The 17,653-nt window shown below is 55.4% G+C and overlaps 1 protein-coding gene and 1 long non-coding RNA gene across 5 annotated transcripts in view; both read left to right on the forward strand.

Annotated features, from left to right (window-relative positions):
- The window catches only part of PEMT (phosphatidylethanolamine N-methyltransferase), an 89,102-nt gene that overhangs the window by 17,899 nt on the left and 53,550 nt on the right, over nt 1-17,653 (forward strand). The window lies entirely within an intron of this gene.
- On the forward strand, nt 4,326-15,016 carry LOC111095910. The gene is made up of 2 exons (XR_005359592.1): nt 4,326-7,735; nt 14,724-15,016. It is a non-coding gene; the product is annotated as an uncharacterized LOC111095910 (long non-coding RNA).

The following is a 17,653-nucleotide window of genomic DNA, read 5'->3' on the forward strand; positions in this document are numbered from 1 at the left end:
TCACTGCTCAGACTCTCTCTGAAAACAAAAGAACAAATATTCATCGAGAACCCACTGTGTGCCAGGCACTATGTGAGCCCCAGGAGCCAGTGGTCTCCATGCTTAGAGATCACAAATAAATTTGTAAATAAAATGGTGAAAAGGTCAGGTGCTACAAGGGGACCAATTGGGGCTTTCCCCTTTGTCTGTGTCTCAGTCCTTGGCCCAGAATCTTCTCAGGGTACCAGCACCTTGGGTCTGTGCTGTGGCCCCACCTGGGTATGTCAGGCCCAAAAGGGAGCTAGCTGTTTGAACCCTGGCTGAGACAGGGGTGTGGGCTCTGCTTTCCTTCCAGACGCCCAGGATGGAGATCCAGGGGCCAGCCTCACTCCTCCCTCTCACCCACCCTGCCAGGCCCTTCCTCATCAGTCCACCTGCTCAATATGGGGTCACCTGTTCACCTGGTGTGCACTGCAGCCTCCTAGCCAGGCTTCCAAGCACTCTCTGTGCCTCTCCACCCTTTTACTCTGCATACTTCACTCTGTCATACATTGTGAACACGGGCCAGGGCCAAAGCGCTCAGTGCCCCGGTGTACCCTCAGTTGCTTAAAAAGGCACCCCACACCTTCTACCAGAAAGTGTGAGCCCTTTCCCGGGTCCCTGAGGCCCCTCTGCCAGCCATTCTGTTGCTTGCATGCCCAGACGTCCTGGTCCCCACCTTTCCCTGTGACTCATCCTCTCTCCAAGGGCTTCCTGTGTACCTGTGCCACCTCTTTCAGGCAGTCACCCCTACTTCTCACAAATCCCCTTCCCAGCCTACCCTCCAGGCCCAGGTCACCAACATTGGCACTGTTGCCATTTTGGGCCATCCTGCAGGGTGTTTAAGCAGGTGACCTGCCTCTGCCCACTAGGCGTCCTGACAGTCTCAAATGTTTCCAGATGTTGCCAGGATCCCCAAGGGGCATAGCTGCCCAGGTTGATCTGAGTGAGGCAGTCCTTTGTGCCCCCTGCATGTGTCCTGTGTTCCCCCTGGGCATCACTGCCTGCCCCTTAGCTTTCCCCTTAGCCCGGGTGTTCCCAGACACCTGGAGCAGCCCCTGCCTTGCGTCCTGGTACCCCCAGCACTGTGTGCTGTTCTGAAGGGCAGAGCTTCTGCCTCCCCCTCTGTGCTCCTGCCCTGCGCTGTTGGCGTTGTTGGACCCGCAGCCAGTATTTCCTGGGTTCTCAACAGTTGACCTGACCTCTTCCCCAGTATTCTGGGGTGCATGGGTGGAGGGAGCCCACCTCCATCTGTGACATTGGCATGTGCATGCTCTGACTCTGCAAAGGAGAGGATCTGTGGGGAGGTGAGGCCTAGCCGGCCCAGTTATTCGTGGCATCTCCGGAAAGATAAGATAGACGCAGCCCTGCGCCATTTCAGCCCCGGGAACTCCTTCCAGTGTCAGAACACAGCGAGCCAGTGCCAGGTTATTATGATGTAGCCTTGAGCTTTCCCGTTGTTTATAGAAGAAAATTGTTGGCGGGCTTTGGTGTCTTAACTATTATCGAAGGCAAACTGCTGGTCAGGACGTCAAAGCTGATGGAGACTATCAGTGTGTTTGGACACCCTGCTAAATGGGATGGCTTTATGGACAGTGACCATATCGTTAATCTTCCACGTGGGCCCCTTGGGAGAGCAAAAGGGATCTGGCCAGGACAGCAGGTGTCAGTGGGAACCGTCCCAGCCAGCGGGTTTCTTCAGCTCAGAGTGTGCTTCTGAGTTCTGTGCTCTTCCCTGCCTGGCGCAGCCTTCTGCTCCCCCTGGAGTGCCTGTTCTCTCACACCCTTGCCTGCTTGCGTGATTTCTTCCACCTGAGACCCACCACCCATCCTTCCAGGGCATGTGTACAGCACTCCCCACCCCAACCCTCCATGCCCACCTGTCCCCCCCTGGGTCCCAGTCTCAGACTCCTCTCTCTAAGTGTGGGATCTATAGCCTGTGTCTGGGGCAGCTCTCATCTGTGGCAGGATGGCCAACCTGCCTATTGGCCAGGGCTTTCTGGGTTAGTCTTTTTTTTTTTTTTTTAAGATTTTATTTATTTATTCATGAGACAGAGAGAGACAGAGAGACAGAGACACAGGCAGAGGGAGAAGCAGGCTCCATGCAGGGAGCCCAACATGGGATTCGATCCCGGGTCACCAGGATCACGCCTTGAGCTGAAGGCAGGCACCAAACCCCTGAGCCACCCAGGGATCCCCTTTCTGGGTTAGTCTTGATGTCTTGCACGCCCAGAGCCCCTCCTTCCTGGGTTGGTCACCCTATCTGCAGAGAGACAGAGCCTCCCTAGGGGGTGGTGAGTTTGGGAGGAGGCAGCTCTTCGTCTCTAGGAAGTAGGGCAAATCACCACCTGGCTGGGGGTAGGGGTAGGATAGTCCCTTAGCCTAGGGATGTCTTGCTGGCTGAGTGCCTGAGGCCCCTGGGCCAGTGGCCCTGGGCTTTGGAGGGAGCTGGGAAGGCAGGACAGTAGATGGCGCTGTGGGTCAGGCAAGGACAGCCAAGAGCCCGTGGGCTGACACCTTTGTATTTGCTCTGTGGTCCCATTTTCTGGTTTCAGATCCTCAGCTAGCAACTGTTGGCTAATTTCAGGTGCCCCAGAGGAACCCCCTATGGGTACCAGGAAGCTGACCCTGCAGATGCCGCTGGGCCGAAGCAAGGGAACCACCCTGACACCTGGGAGGATGGCTCAGGTCCCATTCCCTGTGTTCACACCCTCTCTGGGCCTTGGTTTCTCCATCTCTGAGGTGAAGACCCCCAGCTCAGGTCCCATCGAGCTCTGAAACACTGTGACCCACTCACTTTACCAGGGGCTGCCCAGGGATGGCCCTTTGTGGGGTCCAGGGGAATAGAATGTCCCTTGCCCTCCTGGAACTGGTGTTTGGGCCACCAAGGTAAGATAGGATATCATGAGTGCAATCTAAAAGGGTGTGGGCAGCCTGGGAGGCTCAGCGGTTTAGCGCTGCCTTCTGCCCAGGGCGTGATCCTGGAGACCTGGGATCGAGTCCCACATCAGGCTCCCTGTGTGGAGCCTGCTTCTCCCTCTGCCTGTGTCTCTGCCTCTCTCTCTCTCTCTCTCGTGAATAAGTAAATAAAATCTTAAAAAAAATAAATAAAAGTCAGGGTATGATTAGTAATAAAGCTTACAAGTAGAGAACACATCTAGGAGACAGGAGACAGGCTGCACAGGGCCTAGGAGGTAGGCTGGGCTTTCTAGAGGAGCAGCAGGCATGGAGGGTGGGGGGCAAGAGTCAAGAAGGCCAAAGCAAAGGGGATGTGTATGGACAGAAGGTGGACTGGTGGGCCTGGGGCCCCGGAAAGAGGACTCTGAACATTGGCTTGCAACCCTGATTGTCTGCTACAGGCTGGCAGCAATGAGAGAGAGAGAGAGAGAGAGAGAGAGAGTATGTAAGTGAGTGGCCGTGCATGTGAGAGTATGTGAGTATATGTGAGCATGCATGTGCTTCTGTGTGTATGTGTGTGTGTGTGTGTGTGTGTGTGTATCTCATTCAGACAGGCTAGGGAATTGGGATAGGGTGTGAACCCAAACTGTCTGAGACCCTCGCTCCCATCTGGCTTAGAAATCTGGCTCCCAGAGCATGGCCAGGCACCCACTGGGCTCCCAGTCAGTGTTTCCGGATTGGGAAACATCCTCTTCTGCCACGAGTGCGTCTTGCCTCTGTGGGAAGCCTGAGCTGGGCTTGTGGGTATAGCCTGTGGCATTAGCAGGGTTTTTCACTGAGCGGAGCTGGCTGGTGGGCTGGGCATGAGAGCCAAGAGAGCACAGAGCTCTGGCTAGCTAGCTGCTTGTCTCTTACGGCTAATGTCCTCCAGGACACCATAGCCCTCCCCTGGCCCTTGCTCTCTCCCTGTCCCTGCCCAAGATGCTCTCTCAGAGCTGGGTTATGCGGAATTAATGGCATGTCTGGTCTCAACTCCACGGTTGGGGACAGTCAGCTGCTCATCACTGGGGACCCTCGCTTGCTTGTCTAGCATCTCTGTGTTGGCTCAAGTGCCAGATGTTCCGTGTGTGTGTGTGTGTGTGTGTGTGTGTGTGCTCTTTTCTGAGCCAGGGAGTAGACATGTGTTTTCAGCTGGAAGCAGCCCTGACCACCCCTGCAGCCCCATCCCTATCCGAATGGAGAGCTGTACTGGCTAGCGCATCGCTCTGTGGGGCTGCTGGCACTGGCCTGGTGGTGGTGGTGGGGGGCATCGTGCTGTCGGCCAGGGCTAACTTTAGAATCTCAGTGTCTGAGCAACGTGGTGATGAAGTGTACTCGGCGCCTTGAACTGGGTCAGCTCACAGTCTTTGCCAGGATCCCTTGGAGTGACACAGTTAAGAACAAAAGGGTGGGGAGGTGGAAGGAGGCTGCCCCCCCAACACCTCCCACACTCCAAAGCCTAGGCGAAACCCTGGCTGGGCCAGCTTTCTTCAGTGACCTCATCCTTTTCCCTAGCTTCCTGACATTCTGGAGGTGCAATCTGAGTTTTCTTAGAAAGTCCGTGCTGGGTGGTGGTGGTGATTGTGGGTCCAAGCACTTCTTCCTGTGATGACTTATTTTTGGTTCTGGCCTCTGTGGCCTTTTGAGGACATCAGGGCATTGTGCGGATTTGTGGGATTGAAAAGCACACGTTGGAGAAGGCTCCTCCCTGAGTGGTTGGGTGAAGGTGACCTCTTGGGATCCTTCCCACATTGAGGGGGTCCAGGACGGAGTTTTCTTGCCCTAGCTTTTCCGGGGTACTCTGAGCAGATTGGGACCTCCTACTTCAACCTTTCTGTAGAACCCCTGGCCTTCAGGTTAGATGAGCGGCTCAGGGGCCATTCATCACCTGGACCCATTCACCTACCTCTGTTGTGACGCCCTCGCAGAGCTCTGGCCATCTACTCTCCGCTATTCTGCAGACCTGATCTCTCACCTCTTTGGATCTTTGCAGTGTGTTCCCTCTTCCTAGAGGGGCCTCCCTTCCTCTCCACCTTTGCTTGTCCTTTAGCCAGCCTGCCCTGAGCCCCAGGCCCACGTGGACATGGCCAAGCATCCCCTTTGCACTTCCCAGACCCTGGCTTGGCTAACCCACAGCTCTGTGGACTCTGTCGTGTGCTCAAGTTTGGCTGCCTCCCTCAGACTGAATGCTCCTAGAAGCTAAGGACAGCATCTTGGAGCTAAGGACAAGGCCTAGCCCAGTGTTAGAAGGGGTGGATGGGAAGCTGTCCTTCCAATATCAGGCGTGAGCACTGAGTAGCCCCGAGAGCAGTGGGCCAGGCAAGGCATGTCCTCCTTTTTTCTCCTGTGAGAAGGATGCCAGGTCCTCCCCCTCACCTGCTGATGCTGCCATGAGTGCACTGTCAGGAATTAATGAGATGCAGCCACGAGTGTTTAGCAGCCTGGGAGGCAGACTGGTTGAGTTGTTGGCTTTGCCCCATTCCTGGGCCTGCTTTTGACGCCAGCCGAGATTCCATGAACAAGTTCCAGGGCTTGAGTTCTTATCTCACTTTACTGCTCACTTGCTCCCTGAGTCAGTCCCTTCCCTTCCCTGGGTCTCACTTGCCTCATCTGAGGTCTGGAGGAGCGGCCTTTGCCCAATTTCCTCACTGTGAGCAGCGAGGCTGTTGCAGAGGAAATGAGTGCAAAAGGGTTTGGAAGCACGAAGTGCCCAGTGTCATATTTGGCTCAAAGGAGGAGCAGCTGCAGGAGCCGTCTGGTTGCAGGCACGTCCAGAAGAGCACTTGCATCGGTGGAAACTCCTAGAGCCTTTATCCTCTCCCAGCCACTTTCCCAAGCTTTAGGCCAAGTGCCTTCACTTATACCAGAATCTCCTGCCCAGAAAATTTCCATGGCCTATGGATACATCTTAGAGCATAATTTCCATAGCTGGCGACACCTTCCTGGCCCCCAGGAGTCAGGAATGAGCCAGGGAGAGGCTTTGACTCTGTCGGGAAATGTTGGATGCGCACATTGTTGGCCAGTGCCATGGGGCCGCGCATCACCAGGCAGTATTGTCAGGCTCTCCAGTGTCATCGGGTGACACTGCCAGGCTGTGAAGTTCTGGTCCACCGCTTGCCCAAGAAGCAGCCTGGTTCTTGCCACCTTTGTCTCCGACTCCCACCTTCCTCATTCCCTGCCTTGGCACAGTGAGACTCAAGAGGGCTAAGATGAGAGATGGTCAAGTGCCAGCCTGATCAATGTGGGGCTTAGGTCCAAAGATCTGGGCTGATGCCCCACTGCATTCCAGGAAAGCCCCCCATGTTTACGTGTTTGCTGGACAGAGGGTAATAATGCCAGGGGTTTATTCAAAGAGAGGACAGCATGGGCCTGGGACCCTGGACTCCTGAGGTTTTGGTGGCCATGGAATCTGGACTGGCCAGGGAGTGCTGGGGTACATACTGGGCAGGAGGCAAGAGATCGTGAAGAGAAGCTGGAACCAAAGATGAACAGCTGGCCTGGAGGTCCTGGGTGGAGGGGAGTGGATAATCCTGGCCACCTGATAGAAAATGGAGATTTAGGGGCTGGCCTGGGTTGGAGGGGGATTGGTGGAGCAGAAGGTGAGAGGTGGAGCCTTTACAGATTTCCTCAAGGTAGCTTTCAAAGCCAGGTGGTGCTTACTCTCCGAGGCTCTGGCCCAGCCTCAGAGGCCAGCCCCTGTGTTGGGTACAAGGTTCTGCTAACACACCTTTGTTGCTTTTCACTTTGTCTTGATGCTCCTGCTGAAAATAGCCCTGGATGGGCCCACGTGTGCTGACTGGATGTGCGGTGCAGTAAGGGATAGTGTGCACAGAGACCTCTGCTCCCAAGGCCCACCCCATCCTCCCTGCTGCTGCTGCATGATACTTGAATTGACCCCAACTGGTCCTGAAATGGCACACATAGTAGGTGTGATGTTCTTCAGCCTTCCAGGGCTGTGCTCTGGGCAGAGGGGCCTGTGGTGAGGATGGTGAGGATGCCAGCCCTTTAGCCTCATGACTGGATGGATTTATCCCTCTTCAGGGTTATTCTGTGGCTTAGATGGGAGTACAGCATGGAGGGGGGGTGTCATGCTCTGGGCGTGTAATAGGCAGCAGCTCCTCTGCCGTGAGTCCCCATCTGTCCACCCATACAGCAGGTGGAATTGTCATGGCATGACACGAATAGCAAGCACCAAGGGGATTTGTAAGCAATAAAGCAAAGGATGAGCAGAAGGAGTTAACGTGATTTATAATAAACACGTATTTTGTCTTCAATCTGTTCCTGGCACAAGCTTCCTAAAACCCTCGGAATTTCCTAAGTGATGGGAGCCAGAAAAGTGTCTTTTGTTATGTTAATGAGGTGACTTTTGGGAAGCCTCTCTGTCCCCTAAGTCTGGGGATCAGTGGAGCCAGCCCATGTGTAGACAGTTGGAGCTCTCAGTTCTATTTCTGGCCTCCCGGGAGGGGAGAGAGCTGGAGATGGAGTTGGGGCCAGTGAACAATGATTTCATCCATCTTGCCTGTGTAATCCAGGCTCCATAAAGCCCCAAAAGAGTGGGGTTTGGAGAGCTTTCCCAGGTTGGTGAACAGGTGGAGTTTGGGGGAGAGCAACAGGCTCGAGATTCCCAGGAGCTATGCACCCTTTCCCCACACCTCGCTCTCTGTATCTCTTCCAGCCCAGCTGTTCCTGAGTTCTGGTCTGTATAATACGCTGGCGACCTACGAAGTCAGTATTTCTCTGAAGTGTTGTGAGCTGCTCTAGCAAATTAATCGAATTGGAGGTGGGCGGTCATGAACCTCGAATTTATACCTGTTGGCCTGACAAGGGTGACCACCCAGACTTGGAGTTGGCGTCTGTGGTTGGGACAGTGCGATCTAACTCCATCTCCAGAACCATAGCGTCCAAGAGGAGCTAATTGCTTCGTGTTGTTAGGGAAAGCACACACATCAGAGGCTATCGTAGCGACTAGTTTTATTTGCTCATGAAGTTTCTTTCTTTTTTTTTTTTTTTTTTAAAGATTTATTTATTTACTTATTCATGAGAAACACAGAGAGAGAGAGAGGGAGAGAGAGGCAGAGACACAGGCAGAGGGAGAAGCAGGCTCCATGCAAGGAGCCTGATGTGGGACTCGATCCCGGGTCTCCAGGATCACACCCCGGGCTGCAGGCGGCGCTAAACCGCTGTGCCACCAGGGCTGCCCTCTTTTTTTTTTTTTAATTTTTATTTATTTATGATAGTCACAGAGAGAGAGAGAGAGAGAGAGAGAGGCAGAGGGAGAAGCAGGCTCCATGCACCGGGAGCCCGACGTGGGATTCGATCCCGGGTCTCCAGGATCGCGCCCTGGGCCAAAGGCAGGCGCCAAACCGCTGCGCCACCCAGGGATCCCCCTGCTCATGAAGTTTCAATTGCCTTTTCGGCTAGGCCTCTATTTCAGGCCCAAACTTGCCCCTTCTTCCTGAGTGGGGCCCTGTGCTTTTCCCTCCCAAAGCCTGGGACTTCTCATGTATCCTGGTGGCTGGCACAGCGGGGAGTACAGCCCGAGTGAGGGGGCAAGGGGAGTGAGGGGGCGAGGTAAAGTGCCAGCTCAGCAGGAAGGGCTTCACTCTGAGGCTGGCCCCCCTGCCCCCTTGCCCCCTGCCGGCCACACCAACAGTGACTCACAGGGACCCCCCATAATGCCCAGTACCCTCCCCTCTCTCTCCCTAGCCTGGGCGGCTCCAAGGCTGGATGCCATCGGCACAGTGACTTGTTACCAGCCACCGATTCCCAGGGGCCTCTTTGGAGCTCTGTGTCCACCACGAGGCTAGGGGAAGTGGGTTGGTGTCTTGGGAGGTGCAGTACCAGGGTCAGATTTGTGCTGAGGGCCCCAGGAGCCCTTCGAGGAAGTGCTGCCCCGGGATGAGGCAGCTGAGCTGCGATGAGGTGGGCTCACTGTGTGGTAGGCTCAGGGCCCAGGAAGGGCACGCATCTGAGTTAGGTTCTCTGGCCTGGGTGGGAACCATCTGTGCTGCCCCTGCAGCGGAGTGTGGAACCCCACTCCCTAGCACTTGTGCCCAGCAGGGGATGGATGTGACCTTGACAAGCCCCTGGAACCCTGAAGCATGCACCCCATCTCCTGGCAAGATTAGAGGCTGAGTCTGCCCTGGTCCTGCCCTCAGCTTCTCCCCGCTACTTTGAGAAAGACCACTCAGTTGTCCTACAAAGCGCCAGAGGCACTAGTGCCTTCTAGAGGCTTTCTTCCATTAGGGATGAAGAACATTGGAGAAAGGGGTGCTCGGGGAAGGGGTGACTGTGGCATGTCCTGCACAGACTCCTCTGTCACCTGTCCTATAGACTCTCTTGTCACGTAGGGAGGAATCTTGGATGCGGTCACTGATGAAGTAGCTGGGTGTGGGCAGCCTGCCCCAGCAGCCAGCTGGTTGGATGGGGTAGCACTGCTCCGTATCTCCCCACCAGTCTTTGAGGGTAGGGACCAAGTGATGGTGGCCTGCAGTGATGAGGCAGGACAGCCCTAGGTAGGAGCAGTGCTGTCCATGGAGGGCACCAGACTCTCCAGAAGCAGTACCTGGGGACCAGAGAGGTTGCTTGACCTGCCCTGGTCACACAGCTGTGGGAGCTGAACTGGGCCCGGCAGCTGGGCCTTCTCCTGTGCATTTCCCTACTCCCCCTTCCCACCCCTTGAGGGGCCTGCATGGTGCAGACACAGTCCTAAGTGGCGGCATGGCCCGGCCCCAAGGAGGCAGAGCCCTGGGGCCCTGATGTTGGGAAGAGGCTCTGAGAAGGCCTGCTGGGGCTCTTGCCCTGAGGCCCCCTCCCGCTCCCCCCACTGCCACTACAGGGTGCACGACTGTCCTGCACGGACCTCTCTGCAGCTTGGCTTCCGGCTGGTGTGCATCCTACCTGTGTGATATTATGACTGCACGTGGACTTCCTGTGGGCAAGGCTGCAAGGTGGCCATGGAGGTCAGCCACCCAGAAAGGATGCCTCTGCTGGGGTAGGGCAGGCGCAGGGGTCCTCATGGCCCATCCTTGGGCTGCTCCGCCTTAGGAGCCCAGTGCAGTCATGTCCCCCTAGACCCCCAAGTACTCCTTGCCCATCTTGCTGGGCTGGAGAGCAGGAGTTGGGGGGCTCTGTCTCCCTGACGATACCTCTCAGCTGGGGGCACCTGGGCAAGATTTTTGAGGCTCAGTTTTGTCATCTGTGAAAGAGGCAGAGTAATGAGGGCCTTGAGGATTGGACAGGAAGATAGGTAAAACAGTACCTGGAGCACCCTGAGCGGCTCACCTTTCTTACTGTCACCTTTGTCCCTGGCAGTGGCTTGTGGCCTAGCTGCCCTGGGGCTTCTGTGGTGCAACTGTCCTGTGGCCTCAGTCCTTTGGGATGGGCTCGGGTGGGGCAGCAGGGGCCTTCCCACCCAGCTTAGGAGCTGACTGCCGGGCCCAAGTCGTGGCCAGCTATTGACTGCATGACCTCAGGCAACATCCTCAACCTAAGCTCCGTGCCTCAGTTTCTTCATTTGTGAAACAAGTTCACTGGAAGTTCTACCCCAGGGTTGTGCTGAGGTTAATAAAGTCACCCACATGCAGCATGCAGAGCAGTGCCAGGCACAGTCAAAACTTGATAAGTATGAGCTGTTGTCGTCCTGGTCCTGTCTGACCGGTGCCTGGGAAATGTTTGGTGACCGAGCCGTATGTTGCTCCTGTCAACCACATGATAGGACTTGGTGGGGGTTATGGAGAAAGGGGCAGGGAAGGTTGTAGAGAAAGGGAGGAGCTGGGAGAGGGTGCACACGGGTTCTGGCCTTTGGTGGTCACATTGCTCATGGCCGCTGGGTCCCTGGCATGTGCCCAGCTGGGTCCAGGTGTCGGGGCCCAGGGAGATGGTCGGTTCCAGGGTGAGGGGGGAACAGAAGGGCGGTTTAAGTGGAGGAGAGCTAGGAGGAGGGGGGCCACACCTCATCAGAAGTTTGGGAAGGTCAGACGTGGTCGTGAGAATTGAGGCTGGGTGGGTAGGCTCGGGGGCCTCCTGGAGTGCCAGGGAGCCAAGGAAGGCAGGGAAGAGTGAACCTGTGGGCACATCAGAGAGCCCAGCCCAGGCCCTGTGTGGTTCCTTTGCTGTGTGAGGCTTTGTGCCAGGGCCGACTTGGTCACAAGGTCACAACGAACGCATTGACGCCTCCACCCGGAGGCTCTGTACCACCATCCTCATCCCAGTCCTCAGATCTGCCTCGGGTCAGTGCAGCGCTATTGAGAATGGGGCTGCATAGACCTGCCTCTGCTCCTTGGTGTCCTTGGTTTTTGTTTGGTAGTGAAAGTAGATATGGGTGCCAAGGGTAGGGCCCAGCACCTGGTCCACCTCTGGGTGTGGTGGGGTTAGGGGACTGTCACTCAGGGCTCGCCCCTCCCAGCCAGGGCCAGGCCATGTGCCAGCCTTTCCCTGCTGCACCCCGAGCCTGCTTGTTGGCCTCTGTCACATACCTACTGGTCACTGTTTAGACTGGTGGCAGTGGTGTGAGGGGCATTGCCCTGCCCTGGCCACTGGGGAGCCTTTTGGCCCAGTCCAGCTGTGTCTTTGCTGTGATTGGTCAGGAAGCCAGGTCTTGGCAAGTCTATGAGACCTCAGGTGGGTCAAAGTGGCCAGCAGGGCCCAGAGGCTCTGAAAATCCAGGAGGGCCCATGCCCCAGGAGAACGTGGGGGACAGAGCCTCACCGTGTGGTTCCAGTCCAGCTGTGCACTGGCCAACTGGCAGCCGGGGCAGGCCATTTCATCTGCTCAAGTCTCAGTATCCCTATGCAGAAACCAGGGGAAGCAGGGTATACAATGGTCTTTTCTGCTTCCATGGACCTGAGGCTGTTCTGTAGCTCCACCCTGTGCCATGGGTTTCCTGAGAATCCCAGCTGTGACTTCCCAACAGCCCTGAATGTTCACCCCAATCCAGAGGTCCAAATACATGACCCTTCTGCCTCCCTATCCACCTGGATGGCCCGCCTAACCCTCACGTCCATGAGACTGGCTCTTCTGTGCCTCTGAGAACCCGCCGTCGTGTGAAGGCTCCGAGGCCCATTGCAAGGAGTCCAACCCTGGACTGCTCTCCAGCTAAATGGTCTCCATGCCTTGCTCCCACCAGGCTCCTGGCCAGCTTGCCTCCTCCCCAAGAGCTTCCTGCCATGGAGTGCCACTGGCAGGGCAAGCATGGCCCTATATAGGCTGCCTGGGCCCAGACCTGGTCCTGCCTGCCCCAAGCAAATCACTCAGCCTCTCTGAGCTTCAGTATACTCTCCTGTGAAGTAGGCCCTCACCTGCCTGCAAACCCTCCGAGAGGCAGGACTGGCCATCACTGCCCTGCTTGGCACCCCAGGGGCCCTGGGGTGCTGGCACCTTTCCAAGTACTGCCTTCCCCAGGCCCCTGCCCCAAGGGAAGCCTGCCAGTACTGGACTGCTGCCTCTGCCTGGATGGGGGAGTGTGGCCTGTCGTGGTGCCCAGTTCCTGCAACGCCACTCTGTGCCACTCTGCCCTCTGGGCCCTCCCTCCACACCCCTGCTGAGGTTTACTCTAGGCCTTTCTCCATTCTGTGAACACACCCAGGGCACTTGCCCCACATGGCTCTGGGAGGTATTAGAGATGAATAGGAAATCAGCTCTAGAGCCTGGTAATGAACCTGTGGTCTGCTGTGCTCTGCTAGAGCATCCCTTGTCATGATACTGGAATGGGCCATGAGCCACCCGAGAATCCTAGAAATGCCTTTCCCGTGGCTGTGGCCTTCAGGACTTCTGGGCCAACCCCCGGCTGCCTTCCTCCAGGCCTTCCTGTGTGCACCAGCAGCCCTAGTCCCAGCTATCACCTCTATAATTTCTCATTTCCCGCCTGTCCGCTGTGTGCATTTTTGTAAGCACCCCATGTCTTTTTCATAATGAAGCATAGGGTAAAGAGACAAAGGCCAGTGGAGCCCAGTGTAGGGCAGTTAGGTTTGGTGCTCAGTCCGAGATGTGGGCTCCATGGAGGGGCAGCCACGGGAGAAGCGAGCCCCCTGCATGGTGTGTCTGCATGTGTCCCTGACAGGCTGCACAGAGGCTGGGGATCGGAGGGGGTCATGAGTGCCAAAGGCTGTGGGGGAAATGAGGGGTCCAGTGAGGTGGAGGAAGGGATGCAAGATAGTCATCTGACAAGCACTGAATTCTCTGGGGGACCCCGTAGCAGCTCAGCGATACAAGAGAGATTTGAGGCACAGAGAAAAATTATGTCTGGTGGGATCCTGGGGACCTGCTAGGGCCGGGGGCTTTTCGGCATCCTTACAGCATCTTGCTTCCTGCTGAAGACACAGAGCCTGGCTTTCCTTTTCCCTGTGAGAGGTAGCAGCCCACGGCCCCTGGGGGCCGCAGTGGTCTACAGAGCCACTGGCTTCCCCCATTAACAACTGCGCCAGGGGGCCTTTCCTGCAAATGAAGAACATTTTGGCTCTCTGTTTCATTCTCATGCTTTAAGTGCTTGTGAGGCCTCCAGAAGGAAGGAGGAGGCTCCAGACAGCAGGCAGGAAGCCACCAGTGGCTGGCACCCCAGCCAGGCCCTGCTCTTTAGACTTTCCCGTCTGGGTGATGGGGCTTGGGTGGCTAGCTACTCTGGGGGCCAGATGACTGTGTTGTTAACTTGAAACAGACCTGGCCCTGTTGTCAGGAATCATGGTCTGGGGGAGCCTTCTTACCTGTCTCTCACTCCCCTTGTCATTCCCCTGGTCCCTTGCCTGGGCACCTTGTGTGATGTGATTGATGCCCATGTGCCCAGTCTTCTCTCTGAGAAGGAGCATGTTGTTTGTTCATCGCTGAGCCCTGGTTCCTGCCAAAGTGGCCGTCACTTAGAGGCCTCATCTGTGAAATGAGTAAGGCACCTGGCTGCCAGCTCGGAAGCCAGATGGGGCTGGATTACAGTCTCTCTGCAGTCTAGGGGAGGTACTTGTAGACACTCTACCCAGAGAATATTTTCAGAGTCCAAGGCAGCAAAACACACTTGCTTTAGCCGTGGAGAACAAACATTTCTGGAGGGCAGCTTAGGGTCTCACTGGGCCCCGGTGGCATCATGACAGGCATTGGTGGTCAGCATGGACAGGCCATCCTCAGGCCTGATGTGACCAAATCAGTTTTCAGAGAAGCCGGGAACGCTCCATGAATGGAACCCCAGTATGGGTCATTCAGGAGCCAAAGGCAAGGGGAGGGATCCCTGGGTGGCGCAGCGGTTTGGCGCCTGCCTTTGGCCCAGGGCGCGATCCTGGAGACTTGGGATCGAATCCCACATCAGGCTCCCGGTGCATGGAGCCTGCTTCTCCCTCTGCCTGTGTCTCTGCCTCTCTCTCTCTCTCTCTCTGTGTGACTATCATAAAAAAAAAAAAAAAAAAAAAAATTCAAAGGCAAGGGGAGATTAAAACATTCAGCTCTAAATATATGTCTCCACCTCCTAAACTTGGAGACAGGGTCCCTACTCTCTTTTGTGATGTATGCCTAGAAGGTTGTGGTTCTGGAAAGTTCTTCCTTGTTGTCAGAAGAAGAAACTGTCCTGGGTGGAGGGTACTTGTTCAGGGTATCCCACTGGCCACTGACAGATGGGTGTCTGGGCCTTCATCAGTGCTGGGCTGTCCTGAGCTCGAGGAGGTAGGCCCTTGCTGAGCCGCTGAATGGGCTTCCTCTGGGGGCAGAGGTAAGTGTGCTAGAGCTCTGCCCTCTGGCACATGCTTGGTCCATCTGCACCTGCAATTTCCTGTTCTGCTTTCTCTTTCTAGATGTCACCTTTCCTTCTTGGAGGGATGATGGGTGCTCTCAGTATGGATCCTAGCTCTACCACTTACCATCTGGCTTCAGTTCCCTCCTCTGTGAAATGGGCATAATGAGAGGACCTGCCTATAATGTCTCTGTAAGAAGTCAGTGACTTGGTCCCCAAGCAGAGATTGGAATGTTGTCTGTTAGTACTCATGCAGATATGTGCTGTGGCCACTCTTAAGCCCCATCCTCAGATGGCACAGGCGCCATGCAGTCTATAAATGTTGGTTGAATAAATGCATAGATATATGCCCCCCTTTCACTTCTGCACTGTGGGTTCTTAAAAAAAAAATCTGCTGACACCACACTGGTTGATGGGGATACTGTCCTGCAATGCAAGGGCTCCATTTGCTGGGGCCCAGCTGGAGGCAAGCTCTCCCTACCCCTGCTGGCAAAGCGCCCTTCTTGCCAGAACATACTCCTGCACCGTTAGCCATTCTCAAGGTGCCACAGTTATGCCTCTGAAGCCCATAATAGCTCAGAAGCAGGATGGGGGAGGAATGTAAATACCTAGGATGTTTACATCTGTCGGGGCCCCTCTTCTACTGACCATCAGGTGCTTTGCTTGATTTTCCAAAGGACAGAGGTCTGATCTCACACCATGGCTTGTGGCAGAGGTGGAGGGGTCCAGGTCTCCTGAAGTTCTCTCCTTATACTGAAAGCTGAACACAGGCTGTACCTTCGAGAGAAACAGACAAGAGGAGAGAAGAGGGAGATGCTGAAGGCACCTGGGGTTGCCGTGGCTGGCAGGATCCTGCTACAAGCCCCTTGGTTTGGCCTCTCAGCTTCAAGGTTAATGCCCCCTCCCCCAGGAGCCTCTGGCCATCCAGTCTAGAGTTGCCCCCACCCCCTGGCAGGGTCTGTGCTGTGTGGAAGGGACAGAGGGAGGAAGAACCGACTCTCCCCAATGACAGCCCTTTCCCTGCTGCAGCTAGCATATGACATCTTTTAATACGGGCAAAAGAAATAAAGGGGAACTGATAGCTATCCACAGGAGAAGGTATCTAGATTTTGCTAGACTTTCTAAATAGTTGTACAGAGTTGGAAGGATTCATGGGGCCTCACCTTGCTGAGTTGCTGATGGTGATGGATGCTGTGGAGGGCCCAGGAGGAGGCCACACATGATGAGCTGAGCAGGGGCAGAGCCCTTCTCAGATCTGGAAGCATCCACGGGCTTAAAGAAAGATGCATTATTAGGGGGGCTCCAAAGGGTGCATGATTTCATCTGAGGCATCTCTCTGACAGGAAGCCCAGGTAGCAGCTGGGAATGGCAGTGTCCTGCGTGTATCAGCCTTCTCTCTCTCTCTCCCTCTGATCCTCACGGCCTCCAGGAATAATTACAGGGGTAATTATGAGCAAGAGAATGGAAAGTGCAGGCACCTCCTGCATTACAGAAGCTGAGCACTTGAGCCCAGTTGGAGACCTGGGGGCGCCCCTCCCACCCCAGCTGCCAGATGGTAAGCGGAAAGAATGGGCAGGGTCTCCCTCTGTGGGGGCCACTGGGGCCCAGGCCGTAGATTTGAGCCGTGGCCTGTTGGAGGCCGGCTTCTGGGTCCCTGCGAGCCTGGTCCTTAGACCCTGGTGATGGGACCACACAGACTTTCTAACCCCAGCCCACCACACGCCTTCACACCTGGATGGAACCCTGCAGCTGGTCACTTTGAAGAAAGGGTGGAGATTGGGATTTCTGGAAGTGGTGAGTGGAGGAGCTGGACCCTGGGGCCTCCCGGATGAGGGACCTCCAGTATTGCCCCAGGCGTGCAGCAGAACAGCCAGTCCTCCAGCCTGGGCCTGCCTGGAGCAGTGTGTTCAGAAGACACTGTTCCCCGAGCACAGATTTGACACCTTCCACGGTCGGCACTGAGACAGGGCCCCCCTCTCCTGGGGAGCTTGGAGAGTCAGGTGTGAGATCCAGTAGCCTAATTTTAGACCTTGGGTCTCTATGTCAAAACACAGCAGGATAATTAAAAAAAGAAAGAAAAGAAAAGAAAAGAAAAGAAAAGAAAGAAAGAAAGAAAGAAAGAAAGAAAGAAAGAGAAAGAGAGAAAGAGAAAGAAAAAGAGAGAAAGAAAGAAAGAAAAGAAAAAAGAAAAGAAAAAAGAAAAGAAAAAAGAACGACAGCCCGGCTTTGACCCCTTGTTGATTATGAAGCAAACACATTTCCACTGGCACAGGAGCCCTTGGCCGGCAGGGTTGCCAGGCTTTCCTCCTGCTGGGAGGCCTCGGGGACACCCAGACCCTCAGCCTCCTGGGCATGAGTGGCTCCATGGCTGCAGCACAGATGAGGGACACACAGGCGATGACCCCCATCCTAGGGCCAAGGTCAGACGGGGATGCAGGAAGGGACCCTGCCCTTTGGACCAAGGTCTTCGTTGTTAGACGTTGAGCGGTGACCTTTATCTGGTACTTTTTGGGAGGAATGTGTTTCACATAGTCAACTCTCCAGTGTTTAGTGAAACTTTCAGTGTCTTAAGGTTTGTTGTTATCTTTTTATAAACAAATCATGCATATGCGCTTTCTAAAGTCATGTGTGGGTGGGTTCACCTTCCCTCCTCACTAGCACAGATGAGTTCATGGTATGAGGTCATTATGATGTGGGGCCCAGAGCTAGAATGTGGGGCCCTTGCTCCTGCTGGGTGGCCCTAGACACTACACTGTTCCCGTATTTCTGACCCCTTGTCTGCTGCTGGGTCTCACTGCCTGCCATGTGCCTGTTCCATCTCCCTCCGCGTCGGCCACTTCTCTGCTATTTGGGGCAACCACACAGCCAGGCTGGTTAGAATCATGTGTAAAGTAAGCCTGTCAACTGGAGATAGGAGTAACTGTTCCCCCTACCCCAGCCCTTGGTTTGGGTAGGCGAGGGCCCTGGGGCTGGACACCTGTGAATCCCTGT

Source organism: Canis lupus, chromosome 5, assembly GCF_011100685.1.
Source record: "Canis lupus familiaris isolate Mischka breed German Shepherd chromosome 5, alternate assembly UU_Cfam_GSD_1.0, whole genome shotgun sequence".
Lineage (NCBI taxonomy): Eukaryota > Metazoa > Chordata > Mammalia > Carnivora > Canidae > Canis > Canis lupus.